The 27142-nt window shown below is 45.9% G+C and overlaps 1 long non-coding RNA gene across 1 annotated transcript; it reads right to left on the reverse strand.

The window, feature by feature from the left end:
- Window positions 1–446: 446 nt before the first annotated feature.
- LOC123477984 (uncharacterized) lies at window positions 447–3034 on the reverse strand. The gene is made up of 3 exons (XR_006653073.2): window positions 2924–3034; window positions 2266–2368; window positions 447–1077 (listed from the first exon to the last, which is right to left on the reverse strand). It is a non-coding gene; the product is annotated as an uncharacterized lncRNA (long non-coding RNA).
- Window positions 3035–27142: the final 24108 nt, after the last annotated feature.

Here is a 27142-nt window from a genome sequence, read left to right on the forward strand (position 1 = left end):
AGCAAGCTGTGTTTTCTTGCATGACAAAGCAGCAGGGACACTTCTTTAAGAGAATCTGGGTAGAGGAGGAAAGGCTGAGGGATGAAGCTCTGGAGGGGGCAGCAGAGGAGGAACTTGAAAGGGCAGAAACATACAGCTGGGTTGTTTAAGCTGAGGACTGTGAAGGGTACATATGTCCCCTGTGAAACTTTCAGTAGACATCCGCGGCTCACAGACAGGTTTGTCTGATGTAGGCTCTGAAGGGGAAGGATTTCTGGCTGCAAGTTGTCACAAGCAAAAGCAGAGAAAACACATGCAGGCACAAATACAAAGTTCAAGTGAACTTCTGGTTTCCATTTACCTGCACACGTCTCCTGGTGGATGATTAACTCCTGGGAGGAAGGGGCCATTCTTACTCCCTTTGAAAGCTTCACTGGGGTGAGTGAATGGCCTCTCCCGCAGAAAAACACCAGCAACAGGAACTATGGCCACTCCTGGAGTTCATTATTCAGGACTGAGCAAAAGTAAGTTTCCAATCGTATGTATGCAAGACACAGTTTATTCTTGTATTATTGTGTATTAGTTACTGTATTATTTATTTATATCACAACTGTAACCCTACTTTTGCTCACACCTGTGTATTTTGACCTAATTCTCATTATCGTAGGCACATGCGTACTAAGGAAAAAACCAGGCAGGTCCTACTTCCTGCAGCTGGAATGCAAATGGGGCTTTATTTTGTTTTTGAATTAGACATAGTTATACAGAAGCTGAGAGACAGCTTAGGGCAGCGCCATTGCCCACTAAGGCAGAGCACGGTCCCTGGGTACATGCTGACGGTCCCACCTGCTGATGGCTTCTCCCCTGCTCAATGGCCCCTTTGCTTCGGAATCCCCAGCCAAGCTGCATTTCTGACGGTAGATGTCAGGACCTCATGTGAACTGCCAGCCGCTGACTTGCTGCTGACGTTGAAGAAAATAGCTGGGAAGCTGCTCTCACCTTCCAGGCTGGAACTGGAGTGCAGTCTCGTTGCTCTCTCTCTCACAAGGCCACCCGCTTGGCTCCAGGATGGCTTTGGCAAACCTTGCTCCTGGCAGGCTGAACCCACAAGAACCCTGTCATTTCTGAGCGTGTGTGAGGAAGGGCACGTGGAGGGAAAGTGCAGTGTGGGCACAAGGGAAGCCAAGGCCAGGGTGATGGCCCCACATGATGAGGGAAAGGGGACCCAGTGTATGGGGAACCTGAATGGGTTGGGAGTCAGAATTTCTGGACTCCACAATCATCCTTGTGAGGCTCTGAGACATGTCAGTTCTGAGGATTTTGAGAGGGACTGTGGGGTCAATGGTGACCTTCAAAAGCAACCACAAGCATTTGGCTCAGTGGCATGAGCTAAATCGACAATCCAGTCCAGCAACACCTCCTCCGGGAAGGCCTCTCTGGTTTCTCCCACCAGTTTCTCTGTTGGTGGCTGTTGCTGAAACTCCTAGTCCAGGAGAGAATAATTCTCTGCTAAACTTTTCCCACCACCAGATTCTCCCTGCAGGGTTTTTGCTGCGACTTAGGGCAATAGAAACACAAACCAGAGAGGATGTTCTAACTACTGCTTGAGCTCAGCAGCCTCTCCTCCCTGGTAGAACTCCAGGTCACATGGGACCATAGCACCCCTGTTCCCAAAGTGACACCAGTGACCATAACCTCCCTCAGAATGAAACTTCCCATCATGTTACAGATCCAACTGCCCTTTGAGCCCCTTATAGGAGAGGAAAGTTTCCTGCCACCTTGATTAAGACCCTGCCTTGGACCTGATCCCAAATAATTGAAATGGGAGTAACTGCCTGTAGGAGAAACCCCATCGACCAAGTGAGCCATTGACCCACTGATCCATCGACCAGCTGATCACTGTCTACCAGGGAAACCCTACCGCACCCAGTGGGCTGTGGTTTTGTATGTTTAAAATATCTTGTACTGTGTTCTCATAAAAACACTTCAGCTTGTCAGATATGTGTCTTGATTTGGCAATCTGCTCCCTCTATGTTTTCCAATCTTGCCTCAACAAAATCCTACATCATAGTACTTTTAGAAATCAGATTCCAGCATCTAACCCAATCCTATTGCCAGAATCTCCAGGAGAAAAACTAGGGAGTCTGTATTTCCAAAATGAATTCTCAATGTGAGGTTTATGATCGACTAAGTGTGAGAAACTATCTCCAAACTATCTGCCCAGTCCTTCCAGATGCTGAGAGGGAGGAGAGGGAAATAAAAAAATGAGTAAGTAACAGTCCTTACCTGCAAGAAACATATGTTCCAGTTGGGAGGCACGATGGATTCAAACCCCAGAAGGTGCCTCAGGTAGATGACAAGTGGTGTAGCCCCGATGATGGAACAGTTGCTATTCCGAACAGGAGTCAAGCATAGATTAGAAGGTTCAGGGAAGAATCAAGGACTTTGTAAGTTATATAAACGTCTAACCACTATGCTATACACTGGAAATTAATAATATTGACTGTTCACTGTAATTGAAAAATTTTAAACAAATTTTTAGAAAGAAATCAAGGAGGGCTGCATGGAAGCGGTAGAACTTAAAATGAGCTTTGTAGAATTACAGGTAGAAGGAAGAAGAAAGAAGGGTATTCTAGACAAGAAGGGTATCAGGAACAAAAACTTGGAGAGGAGGAGCTGGTGTTTTTAGGAAGGAGAGGGTGGGTCAGCCAACCAGCCTGGGGGTATGGGGAAAGAATGTGCAGGAAGGAAGTTAGCCTGAGCAGGGAAGTTTCTGGCAAAAGGTTGGTTTGGATACAGGTGACAGTAGGGACCCATTGTGGTCTCCGGAGTGAGTGTTCACATGGTAAAAGGGCTAGTTAAGTACAGAAAAGAGCCCTGCTCCTCAGCTCCTTGAACTATGAGAGGTGTTACCTCCTGTTCCAGATTAAAAACCCAGTGGCACCTTAAATCTGGGGGCTCCTCAGGCCATAAGCAGGGCTCTCTCAGCAGGGCTCCCAAACCTGCCAGAGCTGTCTTCAAATCAGGTGTCAGGCTGAGAAGAAGGCATTCAGGGACTGGGCGGTGATATTGTGCACACCAGTTCCCTAGATGGAGAAGTGAGGAAGAAGACAGTGTTGACACAGCTGTATCAATATAGGTACACACACACACACCCAAGGGAAAGGCTTCAGGCAAAGCCAGCATGCAGTGGAAATTCTGCATACGGTACCTGAAGCAATTTGATGTGCCTCCAAATCATGTTGGCGTCAAAGCTGGATTGGCGATAGGAAAGAAAAATGTGCCAAAAAGAGAGAGGCTTGTACAGAGAGAAACCAGGAGCCCAGCCTGATTGCATATCGCAGAGATGAGCCAAAGTTTTCTGCAGAAAATGTGGGCCATTCTGGGGAACCAGCCTCCCTGGATGGCAACAATGTCATGTACTGAATGAGGTGTCCTAGAACCTAGACTCTTGATTTAAGTGACGACAATCTAAATTAAAAGTAGTTTAAGCAAAAAGGAAATGTAATGGCTCAAGTACTGGGGTCAGTGGGCTTCAGGCACAGCTATATCCAGGGCACTCTTGTGATCCAGTCAGGACTCCCTGGTGTCACTCAGCTTTGTTTCCCTGGTTTAGCCTCACTTTCTGGCACTGTTTTTTCAAGTTGTAGGAAAGGGGATGCCCATTGACCCTAGCCAAGGTCCACAAGGAAGAAGACCCTTCCATTCCCAAGACTTGTTTTAGTCCTTGGCCCACCCCTGAACCAGTCATGGTGTCCATGAGTGGGGCTCTCTGGTTGGCCAGCCTCAGTTTTATTACCATTTATGTGGGGGGATGGAGCCCAGCCCTTGATTGACAGCCCATCAGTATCCCAAAGTGCTGAGAGGAAGGAAAGTCCCCAAAAGGGAAAACCAGGGTAGAAAAAAAAAGAATCAGATATTCATGAGTGTGTTGTAGGAGGCCCGAGTCCAGAGAGGATGGTCCTGGGTGGCTTCCCTAGGGAGCACCAGCAGTGGGAGAAGACACAAGGTGTCAGGGCAGAAGGATGGCTTACTGAAGACATCACAAGCCCTGCTCCATCTGGCTCTATTCAGTGTTAACTTTCTCTCCTTTCCCTTTTTGTGTCTACTTAGCGATAGTGTTAGTGCTGAAGAGAGCATGACGGGGGCATTTAAAAGACTGGATCGCTTATTTCTCTTAGGCCATAAAATGAAAGAGAAGCAGTCCCATGTCTCCCTTATAGATTGCTGGGCAGAATGGAAGGCTGTCCCCATTTTCCAAGACCAGAGGGCCCTCCATGTCTAGAAACCACTCGCTTGGTGGAGGTAGCTAAGCTCAACAAGCAGAGTTTCAAGCACTGTCCCCACCCAGGGCCCAGCATTGGGGCTTTGGATGATGGTTACATTCATCCTCCCAGGGGCCCTTCAGTCTCATGGACCTCTAACACCCCATATTTGCCACTGACTCAGCTGGGATCAGGTGAGGGGCTTCTGTCCCCAGCTCTGGGGTTCCAGCTGGCCTTGGGCAGAGAAGATGCACCAGGCTGGCTGGTCATGGGTTACATGCACTCACCCATTCTTGGTCATTTATTGAGGTTCTATCACACGCGCAGCACAGCACGAAGCCAGGAGCTTCAGGCACAGGCAGTCGCTGCCTCTGCCTTAAATGTGCTCGCTGTTCACAGACATGTGTGCACATTCGCTGCTGAAGATCCCACTTGTTGTGAGGGAATCGTTTCTCCCTTGCCTCCACCATGTGCAATACTGTTAATCACAGACCCACCTCTCTCTCCCACCATCACGAGCTCAGGCATGGACCTGCGCAAGAAGCTCTTCCCCAGCGGAGCCTGCAGGCAACTCAGGCAACGCAGGCCACGCAGTCTGTTCTTCCTGTTTCTTGTGATGATCTCAGGCTGTAACCCATGGTGTTGTGAATGGGACCTTTTTCCAATTAAAATTTTCAATTGGTTATTGGTGTTTATAAAAACGTAATCACTTTTAATGACGTTGCATCTAGCTGCCTTGTCAAACTCATCTATTCATTCTAATAATTTGATATTGGATTTTCTTGGGGTTTCTGTACAGATGATTGTTTTACCTGCAAATAAAAAGAGCTTTATTTCTTTCCTTCCAATTATTATACTGCTAATTTATTTTCCTGGGCATTGCTTTAGCTAGGGGCTCCAGTAAAACATTAAATAGTGAGTTGGTTGTGAGTGGGCATATTTATAGTGTTTCTGACTTTAATGCAAATGATTCTAAAGTTTCACAATTAAAACCATAAAGTCATCCAAAAAAAAGAAAAGGGAAATCAACATGTATTATTAATAGAAATCTGTACACATTCCTTATAACTTTTTACACCAATGGTAGCCTACGGTATACAGACAGTGGTGTCCAAACTTTTGGCATCTCTGGGCCACACTGGAAGAAGAAGAGTTGTCTTGGGCCACACATTAAATACACAAACACAAACGAAACTGATGAGCAAAAAAAGGTTTTAAGTAAATTCACAATTTTGTGTTGGGTCACACTCATAGCCATCCTGGGCCGTGGGTTGGACACCCCTCTTAAACCTATCTGTATGTGTCTGTCCATGTTTTGAATATCTATGGAAGGATCTAGAAGAAACTGGGAACACTAGGAGCTTGCAGGGAAGCTGACCGAGTAGCTGGCAGCACATTCAGCTCTAAGTACAACTTTAGCTGTACACCTAAGTTTTGATATGTAATACTTCTAATATACTTTTGTTCAAAATATTTTCCATTCCATTTGTGGTTTCCTTTCTCTTGTTTAGAGTGCTTTTTTTAGTTTCCAAACTTTTGGAAGTTTGACATTTAATTTAATTGCATCGTGGACAGAGGATGTGGACTGTATTTTATTTCTTTGAAAATATTGTGATCTAATACACAGTCAATTTCTAAGTGTTCCACATATACTTGAAAATAATGTATTCTCTACTTCATGAATACAGCATTTCATACAGATTTTAAAGTGTTGGATTTTTGTTTAAATTTAAATCCTAAATTTGTTATCAGCATTATATAACATTCGTCTTAAAATTTTCCATTATGATAATATATTTTTTCATTTGTCCTGGTAATTTGATCAGTTTTGGTTTTTACATTTTGATGTTATATTGGAAAGACTATACAAGTTTGTGACTGCTGTCTTCTTAGAAAGTTGTTTCTTTTAATATTATATACCACCTTTCTTTGTCACTATTGTTTTTTTCCTTAAATTTTATTTTTTCTGATGGGAGTAGTATAATAACAGATTTCTTCTTGTTAGTATTTGCATGGTATATCTTTCTCTACCTTTATTACCATCTTTCTATGGGGCTTTGTCAGTACGTCTAGGATTTTAAAAAATTTATCAGATAAACCCAATTAACCAATTAACATTGGTTAATTTGTTACATTTACCTTTATCATAATTATTGATATATTTGAAGCTATTTCTACCATTTAATTTTGCACTTTCAATATGCTGTTCTTTTCCTTTGTTTTCTTATTTTCTTCCATTCATTCTGCTGCATTGGAAAAGTTTTCTATATTCCCTCTCTTCCCTCTCTGTTGATGCAGAAGCGTAGGTTCTGATTCTGATCTTTTATTGTTATCTTGAATTCTAATTTTAAAAAAACAAGTCTCTAGTCAATCAATATATGTCTCTTCCTTTAAAACAGGAAAAGAAACAAATTATTTTAACTATATTTTGCTACTCTTGTTATTTTTGCCTGTTTTTGTTTTATCTCTACTTTAAAAATTCAATATTTTTATACAGTTAATAGTTAATAATATTGTATTGTATATTTGAAAGTTTCTAACAGGCTAGGTCTTAAAAGCTCTCATCACAAGAAAAAAACTTATAACTATGTGTGGTGATAAATGTTAACTAGAGATCATTTTGTAATATATACATATGTTGATTCATTATGTTATGCACCTAAAACAAATATAATGTTACATGTCAATTATATCTCAATAAAAAAAAAGAAATTCAACATCTTAACTCTTCATAGTTAAGTATACCCACATAGATGATCAATTCATCATTGTTTCTTGACTTCCATGCCTTCTCTTTGAGTTAATTTTTCTTCTTGTTGAAATGTAGACATTAATAATTATTTTAAGGAATGTCTATGAATAATGTTTAATCTTTCTATGCTAAAATGTTTCTTAATTTCGCTGGGGCTAAAACTTGTGTTTGTCTTTTAATTTCCCTCATTACCATGAACACATCTCTCTACCATGAGAAGTGGTATAAAGTGATGGCTATGAGCATTTGGAACCAGATCAACTTAGTTCGAGTCCCAACTCCTCCTTTTACTAACTGTGAGAGCCTGGCCAGGAACTCGTAAACTTCTCTTTGGCTCAGTTTCCTCAGCTGTAAAAAGGGATGAGAAGTACTTCCGGCCAAGATGGAGGCATAGGTTGATATACTTTGCCCCCTCGCACAACCAAAAGAAGGACAACGACAAATTTAAAAACAAAAACTAACCAGAACTACCAGAAAATTGAACTGTATGGAAGTCCAACAACCAAGGAGTTAAAGAAACACTCATCCAGACAGGTAGGAGGGGCAGAGATGGGCAGCTGGGTGGAGAGGACTCGTGGCAAGGTGGCAGCTGGAGGACCTAGTGGTCCCACATTTGCATGCAGATAAACTGCAGGGAACAACTGGGAGGAACAACTAGGGGGAGAGACAGACCTCGCAACCCAGAGTTCCAGCACAGGGAAATAAAGCCTCAAAGCCTGTGACTGAAAACACCTGTGGAGGTTGTGGCAGCAGGAGAAACTCCCAGCCTCACAGAAGAGTTCATTGGAGAGACCCACAGGGTCCTAGAATGTACAGAAACCCACCCACCAGGAATCAGCACCAGAAGGGCCCAATTTGCTTGTGGGTAGTGGTGGAAGTGACTGAAACCAGTGGAGAGCTGAGCAAGCAGCATCGTTCCCTCTCTGACCCCTTCCCCACATACAGCACCACAACACAGCCACATGGGTTGCCCCGCCCTGGTGAACACCTAAGGCCCCACCCCTTACTGGGTAACAGGTGTGCCAAGACAAAGAAATATGGCCCAAATGAAAGAACAGATCAAAGCTCCAGAAAAAATACAACTAAGCAATGAAGATACAGTCAACCTATCAGATGCACAGTTCAAAACACTGGTAATCAGGACGCTCACAGAAATGGTTGAGGATGGTTGCAAAAAAAAGAGAAAGAAGTGAAGACTATGAAAAGTGAAATAAAGGAAAATGTCAGGGAACCAACAGTGAAGGGAAAGAAATTGGGACTCAAATCAACGATTTGGAGCAGAAGGAAGAAATAAACATTCAACCAGAACAGCATGAAGAAACAAGAATTCAAAAAAAATGAGGAGAGGCTTAAAAACCTCTGGGACAACTTTAAACATTCTAACATCTGAATCATAGGTGTGCCAGAAGGAGAAGAGGAAGAGCAAGAAATTGAAAACTAACTTGAATAAATAATGAAGGAGAATTTCCCTAATCTGTCAAAGGAAATAGACTTCCAGGAAGTCCAGAAAGCTCAGAGAATCCCAAAAGAGTTGGACCCAAGGAAGAACACACCAAGGCACATCATAATTGCATTACCCAAGGTTAATGATAAGGAGAAAATCTTAGAAGCAGCAAGAGAAAAGGAGACAGTTACCAACAAAGGAGCTCCCATAAGACTATCAGCTGATTTCTCAAAAGAAACCTTACAGGCAAGAAGGGGCTGGAAAGAAGTATTCCAAGTCATGAAAGGCCAGGATCTACACCCAAGATTACTGTATCCAGCAAAGCTACCATTTAGAATGGAAGGGCAGATAAAGTGCTTCCCAGATAAAGTCTAGTTAAAGGAGTTCATCATCAGCAAGCCCTTATAATATGAAATTTTAAAGGGACATTTCATATTATAAGGGATATATAAGGGATCTAAGAAGAAGAAGATCAAAAATACAAACAGTAAAATGACAACAAACTCACAAATATCAACAACTGAACCTAAAAACAACAAAATCAAAAACGAACCAAGTAAACAACTAGAACAGGAACAGAATCACAGAAATAGAGATCACATGGAGGGTTATCAGTGGGGACAGGGAGGCAGGAGAATGGGGGAAAAGGTACAGGGAATTAGAAGCATAAATGGTAGGTACAAAATAGACAGGGGGAGGTTAAGAACAGTATGGGAAATGGAGAAGCCAAAGAACTTAAATGTATCACCCATGGACATGAACTAAGTTGGGGATTTGATGGTGGGATGGTGGGAGGGTGGAGGGGAATAAAAGGGAGAATAAAATGGGACAACTCTAATAGCATAATCAATAAAATATATTTTTTAAAGGGATGAGAATAATCCTATCCCACAGAAGTCCTGTGAGGATTAAATTAGTTAATATACATCATATACTTGGTGCTGCCCGGCACCTAGCTGCAACAGTCACTCTGTCTGACCTCTTCTGTTGCTGATGAGAAAATTACCATCAGCCCAATTGTGGTTCTTTTTAGGTAATCTAGCTCTCCCCTCTGGTTGCCTTTATGACTGTCTCTCTATCTTGGAGGTTCTGCGGCTTCACTCAGAATGCAATACACTTTCAGTCTGGGCTCTCAGTGTTTCTACCATTTTGAAAAATTCGGAACTGCTATTCCAGTATTATATTTTCCTCTACTGTCTCTCTGCAACTTCTGTGTGCTGTATATTGCAGCCTCTCAATCTGCCCTCCATATTTCTTCATTGTTATCGGACACTTGCCAACTTTTTTCTCTCTCTCTCTCGGTGCTAAGTTTTGGGTGAACTCCCTGGTATTATCTTTCACTTCATTTTTTTTTTCATGACTGTACCAAGTTTAGATTCTATCCAATCTATTAGATTTTTTATTTTAGGGACTATGTTTTCTATTTCCAAGATTCTTAATTGGTTCTTTCTTATATCTTTAAGTTCATTTCTACCTGTTTTTGTAACACAGATTTTTAATTCTCATTTATTTCTTCACTTATTCAATGCCTTAACCATATGTATTTTAAAATTCTTAGACTGTTTTATTATTTTATGTCACCTGAAGTGAACAATTTGTCAATAGTTGATTTATTGGTTATTATCTGTTAAATACAGATTTCTTCTTGGGTTTTGGATTTTTGGTTTGCAGTCATTCTAAGATTGATTACATTCTTTTTTTTTCTTCTTTTTCTCTCCCCTGTCTCCTTTCCTTGTCCAGGAGTTTTGCAGTTTCCTCTCTCAGTCTTACTGCTAATTGAACCTTACTTGTATTGGTGATTGTAGCTCTTGCTTATTGGCAGTGGGAATGGCTCGCTCAGCAAGTGGGTGGCTCAGCTTAGGTCCCAGTTCCTGCACTGTCCAGGTCTCTGCCCACCTAGACATTCAGCTTTGTATCAGATACAGCCTTGAGCAGTGGTTGGGAAGAACTTCATCATTTCTTGTCCTAAGTGGAGAAAGCACCGGTCCTAGATTCAGCCTTTAGTTGGGCCCTGACCCCTGCCTCACCTGGAACATGTTTAGTCCCCCCTTCCTGGGAGCCGGACTAGCTTGGTTACACACTGGAGCCCAACGCCTCCCGCCTCTGCCCAAAGTGCTGTGCATCTTTGTACAGATGATCCCTCATTTGTTAGGCCTTTCCACATCTTCAGATCTTTAAAGTTCAACATATAATTGCTATGTGTGTATAGCAGAAAGTGTGCCACAAACAATTACACCAAGACCATCTAGCCCAGAAGTGCTCTCTGGTTTTGTTTTGTTTTGTTTTAACAATGAACAATTGCTACTGTTATAATAAGCACATAGATAAAAGGGCCACATCCTCTGGCTTTCGTAATATGGACATCACTTGTGACCTTGGTCAACGTTGTTTCCTCATTCTGACGTCAGGATGCTGTGGGTTGAGCAAAGATAAGAACTGGAGACACCAAGAGCAAGCAGCTCTTTCAAAGACATTTCCCTGGGAAAGAGATAATGGGAAGTTTTTTGCCTTGTTTAATCAGAGAGAATTGAATGTGTATAATCATAGGGTAAAAATAGGGACTAGGAAACAGGGAGAGCCAGCAGAGGGGGTGGTTGGGAGGGGGTGTAAATTAGAGATTAAGAGCATAATCTTCTGAGTTACACTTGGGTTTCACTCAGAGCTCTGCTGCTCACTGTGCAACTTAACGTCCTCGTACTGTGAGATGCGGATAACAATAGGGTCTCCCTCACGGGGTTATTGAGAGGACTAAATAAGACATTGTGACGAACTTCCTACAATGGCCAGTACCGAGTCAGCACACAACTCTTGACCATGACTCTGTGACTGATGGTTCATACTTTATGCATCAACGTGGCTAGACTACGGTACCCAGACATTTAGTAAAACATCAGTCTAGGTGGTGCTGTGAAGATGTTTTGGTTTTTTTAGATGAGATTAATATTTGAAACCATAGACTCTGAGTAAAAATGACACTCCAGATTGTAGGTGGGCTGCATACAATCTGTTGAAAGCCTAAGGAGAAAAAGACTGAGGTCTCCCAAGGAAGAGGGAATTCTGGCTCCAGACTGCCTTCAGCCTCGAGCTGCAACACCAAGTCTCCCGTGGGTATCCATCCCGCCAGCTTGCCCTGCACATTTCACACTAGCCAGAGCCCACAATTGCACGAGCCAATTCCTTAAAATACTGTATTTTGCTGTATATTATGCACACTTTTTTGCCAAAATTTTTGAGGGAAAAATAAGCACATAGTACATGGGTAGTACTAATTCCATATCTATATAAATGTTTTTAATTATTTATTTATGCTGTGCATACAAAGTGTAACTCTAGAAAGCAATAACAATATATCCATATGCAAAATAATATCCTAGAATATGATCCTCAGTTTTGTTTCTAAATATAAATAAATAACAATTGAGTTAAAAAATTATGACAAAAAATTTTCCTGAAAGTTTGAGCCAAAAAAGTAGGTGCACATCATACATGGCAAAATACGGTAAATCAATCTCTCTCTCTCTCTCTCTCTCTCTCTCTCTTCCTCTCCCTCCCTCCACACACATAAACACACACACCCTACTGGAGGTTCTGTTTGTCCGGAGAACACTGACTAAAACAGTTGGTACAGGAGGGAAGAAGAAGGAAAATCATAAAAGTGATAGTTAACTCTCCTAAGGAGTCAGAGTGTGCCTTAGACCGTAAGTGGATGGAGGGCAAGAGTGGAGGGAGAGGGTAGCTGCCACAGGCAGGCCCCTTCTGGTGGCTGGACTCTCCAGGAACCAGGGAGTGTGGTCACATGCTGGGCCTATGGTAGGTGGCTTATGGAGGACTGTAGGAAATCGGGGTGCACTGGCGCTCGGGAGGCTCCCTGGAGGCACCAAGACCACAGCTCATCCATGGAACCAGGAGGCCTGGTGTGGGAGGAGGGTGCAAATGGCTGAAGGGAGCGCTGGTCTCCCCAGCACACGGAACTGCCTGTCTGTTAGCAGGTGCTGGCGGGAGCGGAGGCGGCAGCTCCGCCCTTCCTGTCGGAGTTCTCCCCCCACCGGCCACTTCTAGTTATCAAAGGAGAACTGACAGAGGATCCCGTGGAGGGATGGTGACGGTGGTCATCCTTGGCACATACAGGACTTTTCTCAGATGACTTGCTCACCTGCAACCCAGGGAAGCTGTGAATAGGTTTGTGTTAATGACGCACAGCGGAGTGTGCAGAGCCACGTAAGTGCCCCCAAAGTCCACACCAGGGAATCACACAAAGCCAGAGTGCTCAAGCTGCGAGAGCCTGGCCAAGGCCTGGGAGCCTCTCAGGCAAGACCTAGGTCTCAGCAACCCCAGGTCGGCAGGCCTGGAATCAGAGTTCTAGTACCAGGGTTTGAATTTGGAGGTGCATGAGTGACCCAGAAAATTGCCCATAGACAGCCGTCCCCATGAGGGGCTTGGGGGGCAGTGCAGCACTCCAGCCTCGGTGAGCAGCCCAGGTATGCTTGCCTCCCAACCCCTGAGGCACTGAGGCTGCCCCCAGCTGGGGAGCCACTGTCTGAGAGCGTCCTTTTTCTCTACTCATGGCGGTCCCCCCCTCAACCTCCACACTCTGGGCAGGTCTACGTCCTGGGCCTCACACCAAGCCTGTGTCTCCTCACCTCAGGGTAGTCTTCATTTATTCTTGTGACCGGAGAGGCTTTGGAGCTCAGCTGCTGAGTGTCCAAGTCTGAGCACTCTGCTGCCGGAGCTGAGTGGCCACTGATGCTCCAGCTGTGGGTGGGGCGCTGACTACCTCCCCCACAGCCTGGCCTAGCTGACTACACCGGGGCCAGTCAAACCAGAGAGGAGTGGCTGGTGGAGCCGAGGGAGGGGCCCTGCTCAGCCCCTTACCCTCAGGACTGCAAACAGGTTTCACAGATGACTTCCTTGAAATAAAGCGCTGAAACACTGGCTGAGATGAAAATACAGAACATGGTTACAAAGTTTCTGTGTTGTAAGAGGAAAAGATGGATGGTGGTGATGGCTACACAACGATGTACTTAATGCGCTGGACTGTGTGTTTAAAAAACACTTAAGATGTTAAATTTTATGTGTATTTTACCACAATTTTTAAAAAAAAGAAAAAATTATGAAATACCTTCCTATACAGATGGACATAGGTAGGTTTGAATACTGACTCTTTTATTTCTTCCATATTCTACACCTCGATTGAGTTAGAATTAGTGATTGTTACTTACGAGAACCCTGAGAAAGAAGACACCTGCTAAGAAGGGCTCCTGGTGGCTAACTGGGCTAAGATTAAAACAGCAACAAAAAACCCCACAGAGTCCAGCAGCCATTTCTGCACAGGGGCCTCTAATGCGAACTGCACTGCGCAGAGAAGCCTGCCCTGAACTACCTGCTCTCCGCACAGATGTGCCCACCTGCACTGTGTTTCTGCCATCGAGCCAGCCCTTATAAAGGAGTTCCTAGAATCCTATTTTCCATCCATCTGAGCTGCCCAGCAGCTCTGGCCAATCAGAGCAGCTCTATTTCTGACCAATCAGAAAAGTACCTTTTGGACCAATCAAACTGCAGGGATATGGAGTCCTCATTTGCATGAGGACAGACCAATCAGGGACTAGGGGCAGGGACTTCTGTCCATACACATCAGCTCCTCTCTGGCTCAGAAAGTGTACTTTCCTTTTCCACTGAAGACTGCATGCATCTCCCTGGCTGAGCTGAAACACCGAAGCTGTCTCGCCAAAGCAGAGCGGAGCAGGCCAAGTGCAGCACAGAGGAGACCGGCATGGCGTAGAGCAGAGCAAGGGGGAGTAGCAGCAGAGGCTGTGTCAAAGGAGAGGGGCCCTGCCCCAGGGCTGCCTCACATCCATGCTGCTTTCTGTGCTTTATCCCAATTGAACACAGAATAAGTGCTTCCTTCTTCACTGCAGCCCACATTGGGGATTCCTATTGGCAATGAATTGGTGCCAATGATCCAATTGACAGTATAATATTTAGACTCAAAGTAGGAGGCGTTGTGAGTTCAAGGTTGTGTTTAAAGGGATTTTGTCTGGCTGGGTATGATACCAGGCTTGGACTGGTGGCCCAGGGATTGGTTTGCATGTGGTGGTTTGCTTAGGGGAAGTTGTTTGTATGTGACTAAGGGGGAGGCGAGTAGTTTTGGGCACAGGTGTCTGAAGAGGAAAGGAGAATGGTGCAGGTATTAGCTAGAGCCCTTCTGGTTGCCAAAAAGCAAAGACCAATTAAAGCTTCGGCAATAATTGGGAGTTGATTGTGTAGATTCCAAGGTGTCCCCTGAAGCCTGAGGTCAGAGATGCAGCAGAACCTCAGGAAAGATCCAGAACCAGGAACTAGATGGGAGGCTGCCAAGAATATGTCTTCTCTCAGCACATCTGTTCCATCCCTATTTTCTGCAAACCAGCTTTCTCTGTGCCTTGTCCATGTTGTAAAACAGCTCCTGGGTTTCTTAGTACAGGTTTACCCCAGGGGCTCCAGCGTAGAAACCACAGTGAAATAAAGGAGCATGGGGCTTCACAGACAGTGGCAGCCAAGAGAAGGCAAGGAAGCTCTGTGCCCTCTCCCCATGCCCTGCCCTCTGCTCTTTTCCATCTGGCTCTTCCTAAGTTACATACTGTTATAATAAACTGGTAACACAGGAAGGAGAGAAAGAGGGACTATCTTTCTCAGGGAAGGGTTCTGTCGGGGCCCTATGTCTTGTCTTCACCACTCACAACTGTCAGGAGGAGAGGAAGATTTGAGTGGCCAGGCCTGCGCCATGAGGGTCTATTAGCAGAAGAAAGAGGGGAGCATGTTGAACAGAGAAAGAAGAAACAGAAGTACCATTGTCCACTGCAGGGGCAATTCCCTTCCCTGCTTCTTCCACCCCCACAACCTAGCCAGCTCTGGCACCCAGGGCTCAGGTAGGTCTGCCACCCCAAAGGACAGCTTCACACTGAGAAGCAGGGTTTTCCTAGAGCCCCAGGCAGTGGTGAAATGTCTCAAGGAGAAAGCCAGAGCTAAAAACTACAAGTGAGCTTGTTCTTGAACTTATGTGGAGCACCACCATGCGGACCCCCAGACATAACCATGGGGACCTCTGGGTGGAGCTGAACCCCTACCTGGGTACCATATTCAGGGCATTAATATCACTACATGTCACTTTTTATCTACAAACTCATTACATCTAAGAACACTAGGTCATTGTGCAGGTAGACAATCCCTTATAATGGGCCATCTAAGTTTTTTCCCAGTTTTTACCGTAATAAATAATTCTGCAGCCAGTCTCCTTGTAGTTCGATCTTCACACACATTCTTGACTTATTAGCATTTGTGAAAGTCAACGTGAGAAAAGCCAGAAGAACAAGCCATGAGTAAGGAAGCCGCTGGGTAATAAAGCAAGTCCTAGCCAGAACTCTGGGTTGCAAGCAAGAAAAACTCAAGTCAAGCCAATTTCAGCAAAAGGAATATTTATTGACTCCAGAAACTGAGGTTCCTGGAATGGAGTTGATTTCAGGCATGACTGGATGCAGAGACTCAATATCATTCTCTCTGTGTCTATTTCTCAGTTATGGGATGTTGGGCTCTTTCCTACTGCAGACGAGCTTCCTCTGTGTGGTTTGAAGGGATATGCAAAATCCAAGTCCAACTCCACTCCCGTGTGTAACTGCACTATGATGCCAAGGAAAGAGCTTGAGCTTTAGGGTCAGGCAGACCAGTTCAGATTACACGTTACTTAACTTGCTTTTAGGTTTATTATTGTAGAAATGGTTGAGCATATTCAAAAGTAAACACAATAGTGAAATAAACCCCAAGTACACATCACCCAGCGTCAATAATTATCACCACATGGCCGATCTTTTTTGATCTATATTCCCCACTGACCATCCCCACACCCTGTTCTTGGAGTATTTTAAACAAATTCCAGATATCATATCCTTTCCTCCATAAATGTTTCAGTATGCATCTCTAAAGAATAGGGACTCCTTTTCTCCCAAACATAACCACCATATCATCATCATGCCTAAAATTATTAACCATACTGCCTTGATATTATTCAAAAACTTTGGAGTTCAAATTTCCCTATTGCCTCTTGGACCGTTTCTCATTCTTGATTTATTTGAATCAAGATCCAAATGAGGATCAGTATATTTCGTTTGGTTCTTATATATGCCTCTTAAATCTTTTTTCATCTCTAGGTTCCAACAATTATCAATACAAAGTCAATTTTATTCAGAAGCAAATTCTATACACTAACATGATAAATTTCATCTCTAACTATTTCAGTTTGTACCTCTAAGCCTCTCTCTCTCTCTTTAGAACACAACCACCATATCATTAGTACATCAAAGTAATAATAATAATTAATAATACTTTACTGTCATCAGAAATTATCCAGACATTGTTCAAATTTACCTAGTTGTTCACTTTTTGAAGTTGGTTTTTTCAGATAGAGATCCAAACAAGTCCAATCATTTCATTTGGTTGATTTGTCTATTAAATCTCTTTTCATCTCTAGGTTTCCTTCCGTTTGTTTTTTTCCCTCTTCCATTTTATTTGCTGAAATACTGGTTCATTTGTTCTACAGATTTCTTTGTTCAGGATTCTGCTGATCGCATCACTGGTGTGCTAGTTGACATGAGTGGGAAGCCTACAGACTCCAGCATCACACACTCCTAAGAGAAGCAGACCCTGAAACTTCCTTGCTAGGTGACTGGGGTAAATTCCTCTGGTTTTCCAAGCCTCAGTTTATCCTGAAAGAGGATAAGCATACGCAACCCTTAAAGGTACTGGGGAGATTAATTACATAATGCACGCTAGGGATGGTGTGCAAGGCCTGGACTGTGGTGAGAGATAAATTAATATGTTTTCTTAAAAAGAGCTAGTGCAGGGAGTAACCTGAGCATCCATCAAGAGATGAAAGGGTAAACCAAATGTGGTATAGATGTGCCATGGAATATTATTCAGCCCTGAAAAAGGACGTTTTTACTGCGGCTACAAGGATAAACCTTGAAGACATTATGCTAAGGGACATAAGCCAGACACCAAAGGACAAATATTGTATATGATCCGTCCCACTGGAGTAGTCAAATTCATAGGAGCACAAAGTAGAGAGGTGGTTGCCAGAGGCTGGGAGGAAGGTGGAACAGGGCATTAAAGAGGACAGAGTTTCAGTTGGGGAAGATAAAAAACTTCTGGCGACGGGTGGTGATGAAGGCTGCACAGCAGTGTAAATGTGCTTAATGCCACCAAACCGTACACTTAAAAATGGTTCAAATGGTGAATTTCGTTAGGTGTATTTTACCACAAATGTTGAAGAAGTGGTTAACTAGATTCACATTGTATAGAACCATAGCCTCCGGCGGCACCCGCCTTTCATTTCACGCCTCTTGGAGACTCCTGGCAGCGTTCAAATTACGGGCTATGACCATGAAAGGGAATGAATTTAGCTGATCTGAAACCCTGGCCCGCATCCTCAGACCCACAACTGTGCATTAAGCATCAGCTCTGAGCGAGGCCTGGCTGAGGGCCATGGGGGGGGGCAGGGAGAAAGGGAGAGTGCAAAGAGGCCTAGCACACAGCTCCCAGCCTCCAAGGCCTTCTAATTCTCATCAGACTGGGGACAGGAGCCACAGGACAAGTGTCTCCTGAGGGTGACCGGGAGCCAGCAGCCTGCCCGAGGCCTCCATTCCATCTTCGGTGAGATACAGACATACCCCATTTTATTGCACTTCCCTTTATGCTGCTTTGTAAATATTGTGTCTTTTGCAAATTGAAGCTTTGTGGCAACTCTCCATGGATCAAGTCCGTTTCTCCAGCGGCACTTGCTCATGTCCTACCTCCGTGTCTCAGTTTGGTCATTCTCACATTTCCAACTTTTTCATCATTATCATACCTGTTATGCTGATCTGTGATCAGTGACCTCTGATGGTACTTTCTAGATGCCATTAAGAACATTGGTGCCCTGGCTGGTTTGGCTCAGTAGACTGAGTGCCAGCCTGTGAACCAAAAGGTCACTGGTTTGCTTCCCAGTCAACCCAGAGCACGCGCCTGGGTTGTGGGCCAGGTCCCCTGTTGGGGTCGTGTGAGAGGCAGTGAGTCAGTGTTTCTCTCCTTCTCTTCCCCTCTCTCTGAAAATAAATAAATAAAATATTTTTTAAAAAAGAACATTTGTGATTCACGGGCAGAGGTCAAAATATCAACATGAACAGGTGTTTGGAAGAAGTTGAGTCCCACCCGCATGGATGATTTGAGGGTTCAAGGACTCAGTGGAGGAAGTAACCGCAGGTGTGGTGGGATTCCAAGTGGAGCCTGAAGATGTGACTAAATTGCTACAATCTCATGATAAAACTTCAAACTTCAGCGGGGGAGGAGTTGCTTCTTATGGACGAGCAGAGAAAGTGGTTTCTTGTGGTGGAATCTCCTCCTGGTAAAGATGCTGTGAAGACTGTTGAAATGGTAACAAAGGACTTAGAATCTCACATAAACTGAGTTAATAAAGTAGCGGCGGTGTTTGAAAGGATTGATTCCAATTCTGAAAGAAGTTTTGTGGGTAAAATGCTAACAAACCACATGCTACAGAGAAATCGTTTGTGAAAGGAAGAATCAAGAGCCGCGGCCAACTTCATTCTTGTCTTATTTTAAGAAATTGCCATGGCCAGCCCAAATTTCAGCACCGCCCACGCCTATCAGTCAGCAGCATCAACATCGAGGCAAGATCCTCCACCAGCAAAAGGATTACAACTTGCTATGGCTCGAGTGATGGTTAGCATTTTTAGCAAGAAAGTATTTTTTAATTAAGGTAGTACATTGTTTTTTAAACATAATGCTACTACACACTTAATAGACTACAGTATAGGGTAAACATAACCTTTATATCTATTGGGAACCCCCCAAATTCCTGTGGCTCACTTTATTGCTATACTTGCTTTATCGCAGTGGTGTCTGGAACAGAATCCTCAGTATCTCTGAGGTCTGCCAGTAGCAAAGATTTGTCTAAAGAGTTGTCACGGAGACTGTGTCCTCCCCTGCCCTCCCTACTGCACCACCTTGAGGACTAGAGGAGGCCTGGGCTCCTGACCACACGCGCACCTGTGGGACAAGCAGATTCTCTTCTGCATTTGAACAAAGAATCCCAGAGAGGACATGGCAGGGGTGACCTGGAGCTGGACAACTGAGGAGACTCAGGCTGGGGTGGGGCTGGTCCTCTCGAAGGCACCTGCAAACAGGAGCCCACAGAGAGGGGAGGTGTTTAGGGAGAACCTGCAGGACACAGCCAATGATGGGAAAGGAGTCAAGGCCAGAGAGCAGATGGAGAAAGACAGAGACAGAGAAATAGACAAGCAGGTAGATAGAGGATAGAAATTTATTCCTCACAGTTTGGGAGGCTGGGAGTCCACGCGCAGGGTCCCAGCTGGGTCAGGTGCTGCTGAGAGCCCTCTTCGGGGTTGCGGAAGGCCATCTTCTTGTGGTGTCCTCACATGGTGGAAGAGCTGAGGGAGCTCTGTGGTGTCTCTTTTACAACAGCAATAATCCCATTCGTGTGGCTCCACCCCCACGACCTAAGCACCTCCCAAGGGCCCCACTCCAACCACCATCCTCTTCACTCAACATATGAATGGGGGTGGGGAGGGACACAAGCATCCAAACCGCGGCACAGCCCACCTAATCATCATAGCTTGCAGTGCCCAGCATACAGTAGGCACTCAATAAGTATTAAATGAGTGAACAAGCTACTGAGGGTACACGGGGGAGGTGGGGAAGGTCAGGTGGGAAAGGCAGGCAGGGGGCTGACTGCAGAGGACACTGACGTCTTTCCAGGTGGGCCGTTTGGCCTTCTCCCTGAAGGGAATGCGCTCTCCTCGTGGGGTTTTGATCCAGGAGCAATATGAGAAAAACCATGTTTCAGGAAAACGAATCTGCTCTTGTTGCATTGACTCTAGGCCTGCTGAGATGACAAGGCATAGATAAATGGTCCACATCCATCCTTGGAAATGCAGAGTGATTGTCCCAAAGAACCAAGCTCCAAACTGGCAGAGCCAAGAATTAGTTCAAATCTCCCAGCTGGATTCAGTTACAAAGTGCAATCATTTGCACAGACCCAAGGGGATGCTGCGGTGACCACTCAATGAGATCATATAAAGCTGGCGATGACCTACTGTCCCACCAAGATCTTAGTCCTCTGAGCCCGCCTCTTCCACCCACCATACCTGCCCTTAGGTGAGGGTTCCCAGCATTCCCCTGGACAGTTCCAGACCTGGAGTCACTCCTCACACACTCTTGGCTCTGACCCCATCTCAGGTTCTGCCTGTGGCCCTTTGGCTGTCTGCAACAGATTGGACTTCCCACCCAGGTTTCAGGCCCATGGAATCAACCCACGCTCTCTGCCACAAGCAAGAGGTGACTTCCTGCTGCACCAGCCAGGCTAGATGCCACCACCAAAAGAACGGCAGTATGGTGAAAGGATTTCAAGTCCAGACTTCAGGTCAATCCTGGCTCAGCCACTGAGAGTTTTTCTTCTTTTGTAACTCCTCTGAACCTCATTTCCTCAGCTGGTAACAATGCCTGACTCCCAGGGTGGCTGTAGGGAGCAGGGGAGGGATTTGATCGCTGAAATGAGATGTGTATGCTACCTTTACGGAACTTACATTATAACAGAAGAACAGAGCCAAGTTATTTCATTTAGAAGATGTTGAACGTCAGTCAACTGACTTGCACCAAGCGCCCTTGGCTCAATCCCATTGTCAAATGTTTCCAAGTAACCCTGCCCTTAAACTGACCCTAAAGGTGTCACCATGGGTTTCAGTACAGTCACACATGGCAGTGATGTGCAGCCATCTAACTTCGTTCCTGAATTCAACGCATGTCTACCCCTCCGGGCATCCCGACTGAAAGTGGACCGAGGTTCGGCATTGCCCCGTGCTCCTGTGGGCACGCACTGTGGGAACGCGTGCAGCAGTGAGAAGACACAAACTAGGTACACATACGTACAACGTGAACAAATCTTTAACAAAACAAAACAAAACATGGTAGCTGAGACTGAATGCTTTCTCCATGCCAGGCACCATCTCATACTTGACATCAATTGATTCATTTAGGCCTCACAAATCCTATGATATCTGTGCACATCATTATTATCCCCAATGGACAGAGGAAGAAACAGAGGCACAGAGTTCAGTAACTTGCTCTGGTTCTCTGGCTAGTAAATGGAGGGGCTGAGATTTGAACCAGGCACCCACATGCTTCCCCTCAATACTATACTGAGTGTACACACTTTTCCATGCAGGTGACGTGCACACACATGCAGGCGTGCGTCCCAGCCCACTGCCGTTCTGCCCAGGAACTGCCAGTGTGTCTTCAGTCCATGCCCCCTCCCCGGCCCCACTTGGTATCACAGGGAACTACAATGCTCAGGTTCTCTAGCGCCGCCTTCTGGTTGGTTGAGGCCACAGGAAGCTCTGGTAGAAGATGGGAAGGTGGGGGGAAGAGAGAGCCAAGGTGTTTCCCCCTCTATGTCTGTGGTATGTTCCACAGCCCCTGTGCCTTTTCGGTGGCTTTGGCAGATTCCGGAAGGTCCCCAAATGTTTCACATCCCACCAGACAGTCCCCACTTCGGAGCCCCAGCCACAAGCCCTAGCTCTGGGCTCTGGTTATATCACTCTTCCCGTCGCCCCTCCAGCCGCAGGGGTGGCAGTGCTGGTTTCCTGCGGTGGGTGATTTCTGGGTCTCTCCATCCTCGTGTTGGTCTTCTCAGTTCTCCCACCACCTGTCTAACCAGTTCCCTGTATGAAGTTCCCTCTGTTTGAAAGACCTAGTGTGGTTTCTGATATTTAAACCATTTGTGTGAATTAAAAATATATGCATGCTCTGGTAGAAGGACTGGCTGAGAGTCAAGATGCCTGTAGTGGAGGCCAGGTTCTGCCCCCAACCCAATGTGAAACCCGATGTGAACCCTTGAGCTCTCTATTGTCCTCCGGCTTTGTTGATGTTGGATTAGGGGTATGTGTGTGTGTGTGCGCACGCATTTTAAGTACATACCCACTCGAATGCACATACATACACATATATGTACACGTATGTACATATACACACGTGTGTCTGTATGTATACATGTTCGAGAATACGTTTTCCCCTCTAGATATTGTAAATTCAAGGATTCTATGAATCAATTAAGGCAATTAATCATGGAATGAACATGAGGGTAAGCAAGAGAAAACAGACAAACATAAAGTCCTGGTACTAACCAAGAACGATAACACGGGCATTCACGCTGCAGGCGTGATGCACAAAACTGGGAGGTGGGCCAGCTCCCGTTTGAGCCTCTGAGTGCCTCCCCGGGGTCCTGTGGGCGGTGACGCCCCTGCGCTGTGTGACTCCTGGCTGCGCCCACCCCACAGCAGGAGATGGGGGAGCGAGGGGAGGGGGAGGAGGAGAAAACGAGCATTAGAGGACAACAAGCAGTGTCTGCCGCACAGAGGAGTGACACCGCTTAGGGAAGATCTCAGGCAGCTAGCTGGTGGAGGGTAGGCTGTGCTCTGAGGAGGAAAAGTCAAGAGTTTTAAAAAGTCTCAGTGAGGGAACCCGCCCCTCCAGGCGGGAATCAATTGGAAAGCCATGCACGGCAGTGCAAAGCAGTGGTTCTTCACCTTGAGACGTGCTGCCATCCAGGGCTACACATGTCCCCGATCACCTTACACATCCATGCTGTGTGCTCCCGAAGCGAAGGGAAGCCCTTTAGGGCTGTGTTCAGTCACTCCTTAGTAGACCTGGCACTGGGAAAGCCTACTCTTCGGGTCCGCGGCGCAGGAGGAGGCAGCTCCGCCCCGGCAGGCTGCTGGCGCCATCTAGTGCTCCAACGGAGAAGCGGCTCAGCGCGCACCTCGGAGCTGGGATTTCGAGCCAGCGCTGCTCTGCTCTCTCCAACTCCCACCTTACTTTTCAAAAACTTCACAGCTCGCCACCTTGCAAATATTGGGAAATTCCTTTGTCTTGCAGTCTTCGAGGAGTAAATCTCCTGAGCCACTGCCAGTAGAGCCCACAAAAGCTGCAGTTACCTAACCCCAACGGGCTCCTCGCAAATTGAACATTCTGGACTTATAAAACCTGCCGCCGCATGCGCAGAATCATAGAAAACTTGGCATCCAAATTTCTTCTTGAGCGTCGCTCAGGGGCTACCTGAGCTTTTCCTGGGAGAAGACTGTCTCTCCGGAAGGTCGAAGACATCTGCTTTCCAGAGTTCCCCACTGCCACTATCTCCAAATAACTATTTCAAAACCGGCTGTTGGTTCACGTTTAAAGTTTGGAGCCGTTTTCTTTTCTCCTTACAGGGAAGCGGAGGGTAGCTGTTTCAGGGTTCTTGGAGCCCCGATTTCTTCACCAGGATTCTGCGTGTGGGTGGTTTAGCTGTTCCACCCTCTGTTCGTTAAGGCACTTCAATCAGGCTCAGTCCTGAAAAATGAATTTTCAGTTGTAACTGCTGGAAAAGGGCCTTGATTTATTCATAAGCAGCTAATACTGTCATTCAACAGGAAGAGATAGTAACAACATGAGAAATAAACTGGAGCACCGGGTTAGGATGCAAGATTTGGGAACCCACAGTTGTTTTTTGTTCTTGTCATTCTGAAATATTTGAGAAATAAAGAGGCAAATGCTGAGTGCAGCATGAATAAAATTACAAATATATTTTTTAAAAAAAAACAAAAAAAAACACTTTGCTTGACACTTGGCTTCCAGGGAAAGAAATAGACCTTTTTTTTTTTTTTTGGTCTTTTCCATCACAGACTTTATTGCTATTTTGACCACCAAAATTTGTCAGAAACATCTTTCCCTAATTACTCAGCTAGTGATTTCATCTTATCCTAAGGCCACTGTGACACAGCAGCTCCTATGGCTCCCTCCATCTCTCCCAGAAGGCAAAGGGGCGAGTAGGTAGGAGAAGTGGGAAAGACTTCCCTTCCCTGCTTCCCCGACATCAGAAACATGCCAGAGGTACTAGAAGGAATTTTGTCTTTTGCTTTAGGCTGGGTTATGACAGCGCCTTTTACTTTCCCATCAGCTTCGCCATTCAGGCAATTCCACAGCATCTTTTCTGCTACTGAGATGCGTTTGTGGCGGCAGAGTTGCTCCGTGGGCGGCAGGCCGAGAGCAGCCCAATTATTAAGCAGCCTCCTTTGACTGCAGCCCAGACCCACACTGCAGGGTGTGCTGGCAACCCGGGAACAGCCCTGAGTTAATGGGCTGATCAGGGCAGTACAGAGGGGCAGAGTGTGTGTGTCCTGGTTAATGATTCAGCACCGGGGCACAGCTGAGAGCTGTCCACATATGTACTTACCTTCAATGAATGGGAGTCTAATAAAGTCCAGCTCATTCATTCATTCAACTGGTGTTCATTGAGAGCCATGCTCAAACTCTGCAGAATGCCATCAGCTGACTGACAAGAACTACACTAGATGGTAGTCCAAGGTCATATCCTCAGACCGTTTAGGGAAGAGCAGGAAGACAGGTAGAGCTGGAAGAAGACAGAGTGGGAAGTGAGTCCAGAAGGTAGGAGCTCAGTCTGGAAAGCCACATTATGTATAGCTTTCTAGGCCACATGGTGCCCTTGGGATTTTAGTTCAAGTAGGATGGGAAGTTACTACTGAGCTTGGAGAGCAGGTTACTTTAAGTCCCACTGGGCACTTAAAATGCCATGGCTTCTGGGATGAAAACCTCTCTTCAGCATGGCCCCCAGCCAACGCCACCTCTAGGCTGTCCTCCCACTCACCTCACCCAGCCACAGACTGCTTGTAGAGACATCTCTTTCTCTGCCTGGCAAACTTCTACCTACCCTTCGAGACCCAGGGTGTCTGTCACTGCCCCCATCCAGCCTTCCTTGACTTCCCTGGACTGGGAGTTCCCCCTTCACCCCAGAGCATCTCAGACACACTCCTGTTATACAGGGTCCATGCTTCTCTTTAAGGGTGGAACCCAATGCTGGCCTGGGTCAGAGCAAGCAGAGTAGGCACAGCAAGTTCTCGGTGGATGAATGAGCCATGAACCAGGGAAGGAGTAGTTGGGGAAAGTTAACCCACTAAATTCCTGTCAGCCATCCACCTCACAGTGTGAAGGAGTGGACCAGAGCTTAGGCTGGAAGCCAGCTGCCTGGGTTTACATCCAGCCTCACCCAATTACTTCCTAGGAGACCCTGGGCAAATGGCTGGCCTTGACTTTTTTTTTTTTTTAAGATGTTGTGTGTTTATTTTTAAAGAGAGGGGAAAGGAAAAAGAGGGGGAGAAAAACATCAATGTGTGGTTGCCTCTCGCACGCCCCCTACTGGGGACTTGGCCCGCAACCCAGGTTTGTGCCCTGACTGGGAATCAAACTGGCAACCCTTTGGTTAGCAGGCTGGCACTCAATCTACTGAGCCACACCAGCCAGGGCTGACTTTCTTATCTATAAAATACAATAATAATAGTGCCACCCTCTACCCCATGGAGTTGTTGAGGGGATTACATTAATTAATGCATAAGATACTCAGGATGGTGCCCATCACACCATAATCTTCGGAAAGTGTTAGTACTGTGATGGCGGCTGTTGCAAGGGAAGCGGCTGCGGGAGGCAGGGCGAGGACATTTCGCAGGGAGGTGAGCTCCGCTGCCTCCTTCCCAGCTTTGCCTGCAGCAGCTCTGAAACAGCACCACAGGTGCCGTTCCTAAAAGGCAAGCGTTGGAGGTGCTCGAGGAAACCGTGTTTTCATTCATCTCCCTTACTGTAATGACAAAGTTAAAATTGCTTTTTATTCCCCAACTCTTCTTTACCTTCTGGGGGCCAATTACTAACCCCTTTTCCTGGGGAAGGAGCTGAGTTGGGGATGTGGAAGTGGGGGAGTTGAAGGAAGTTGGGCTCTGAGCCAGAACACCTGGGCTGGAGTTTTTGCTCGGCCACCTGTCAGCTAAGCAGCCTCAGGTGAGAGTTCTCACTTCGAGTCCTGACTTCTTCAGCTGTAGGGAGAAGCCGATGGCTTTGAGACCTGCTCTGTGGGCTGCAGGGGCTGCGGAGTCAGGCCATTCTGGTTCCAGTCCTGCCCTCTCTTAGCTGTGGACCGGGGTGAGTTACCCATTCTCTCTTTGCTTCAGTTTATTCAACTCAAAAACGGGGTAATACCACCTTCTGCCCTGTTACGGACTGAATTGTGCCGCTCCAAAATTCACTTCTTTAAGTCTTAACTCCTAGCCCATCAAAATGTGACTGTGTTCAGAGGTAGGGTCTTTAAGGAGGTAATTTAGGTCACAAGAGGTCTTTGGGATGGGCCCTAATCCAATATGACAAGTGTCCTTATAAGAAGAGGGAAGTAGGGGACACACCCAGAGGGAAGACCAGGGAGAAGGGGGCCATCTACAAACCAAGGAGAGAGGCCTCTGAAGAAATCAACCCTGCCAGCACCTTGATCTTGGACTCCCAGCCTCCAGAACAGTAAGAAAATAAATTCCTGTTGTTGAAACCTCCCAGTCCACGGCACTTTGATATGGCAGCCGCATGGATGAAGGCCTCCCTTTGGGTGAGGTTAAATGAGATGATGCCTGTGAGATGCTTCGCATAGGGCCCGGCATGTGGCAAGGGCTCCAGGCATGCCAGCCCTGCCCCTCGTGGGAGGGTACACGCAGGCTCAGTGGAAATATGCCACATCTAGGGGAGTCCCTTCGCTTAGTTCTGAGACCGCAGACACTTCCGAAATTCACTGTG

The sequence above is a fragment of the Desmodus rotundus genome, chromosome 4, assembly GCF_022682495.2.
Source record: "Desmodus rotundus isolate HL8 chromosome 4, HLdesRot8A.1, whole genome shotgun sequence".
Taxonomy (NCBI): Eukaryota; Metazoa; Chordata; class Mammalia; order Chiroptera; family Phyllostomidae; genus Desmodus; species Desmodus rotundus.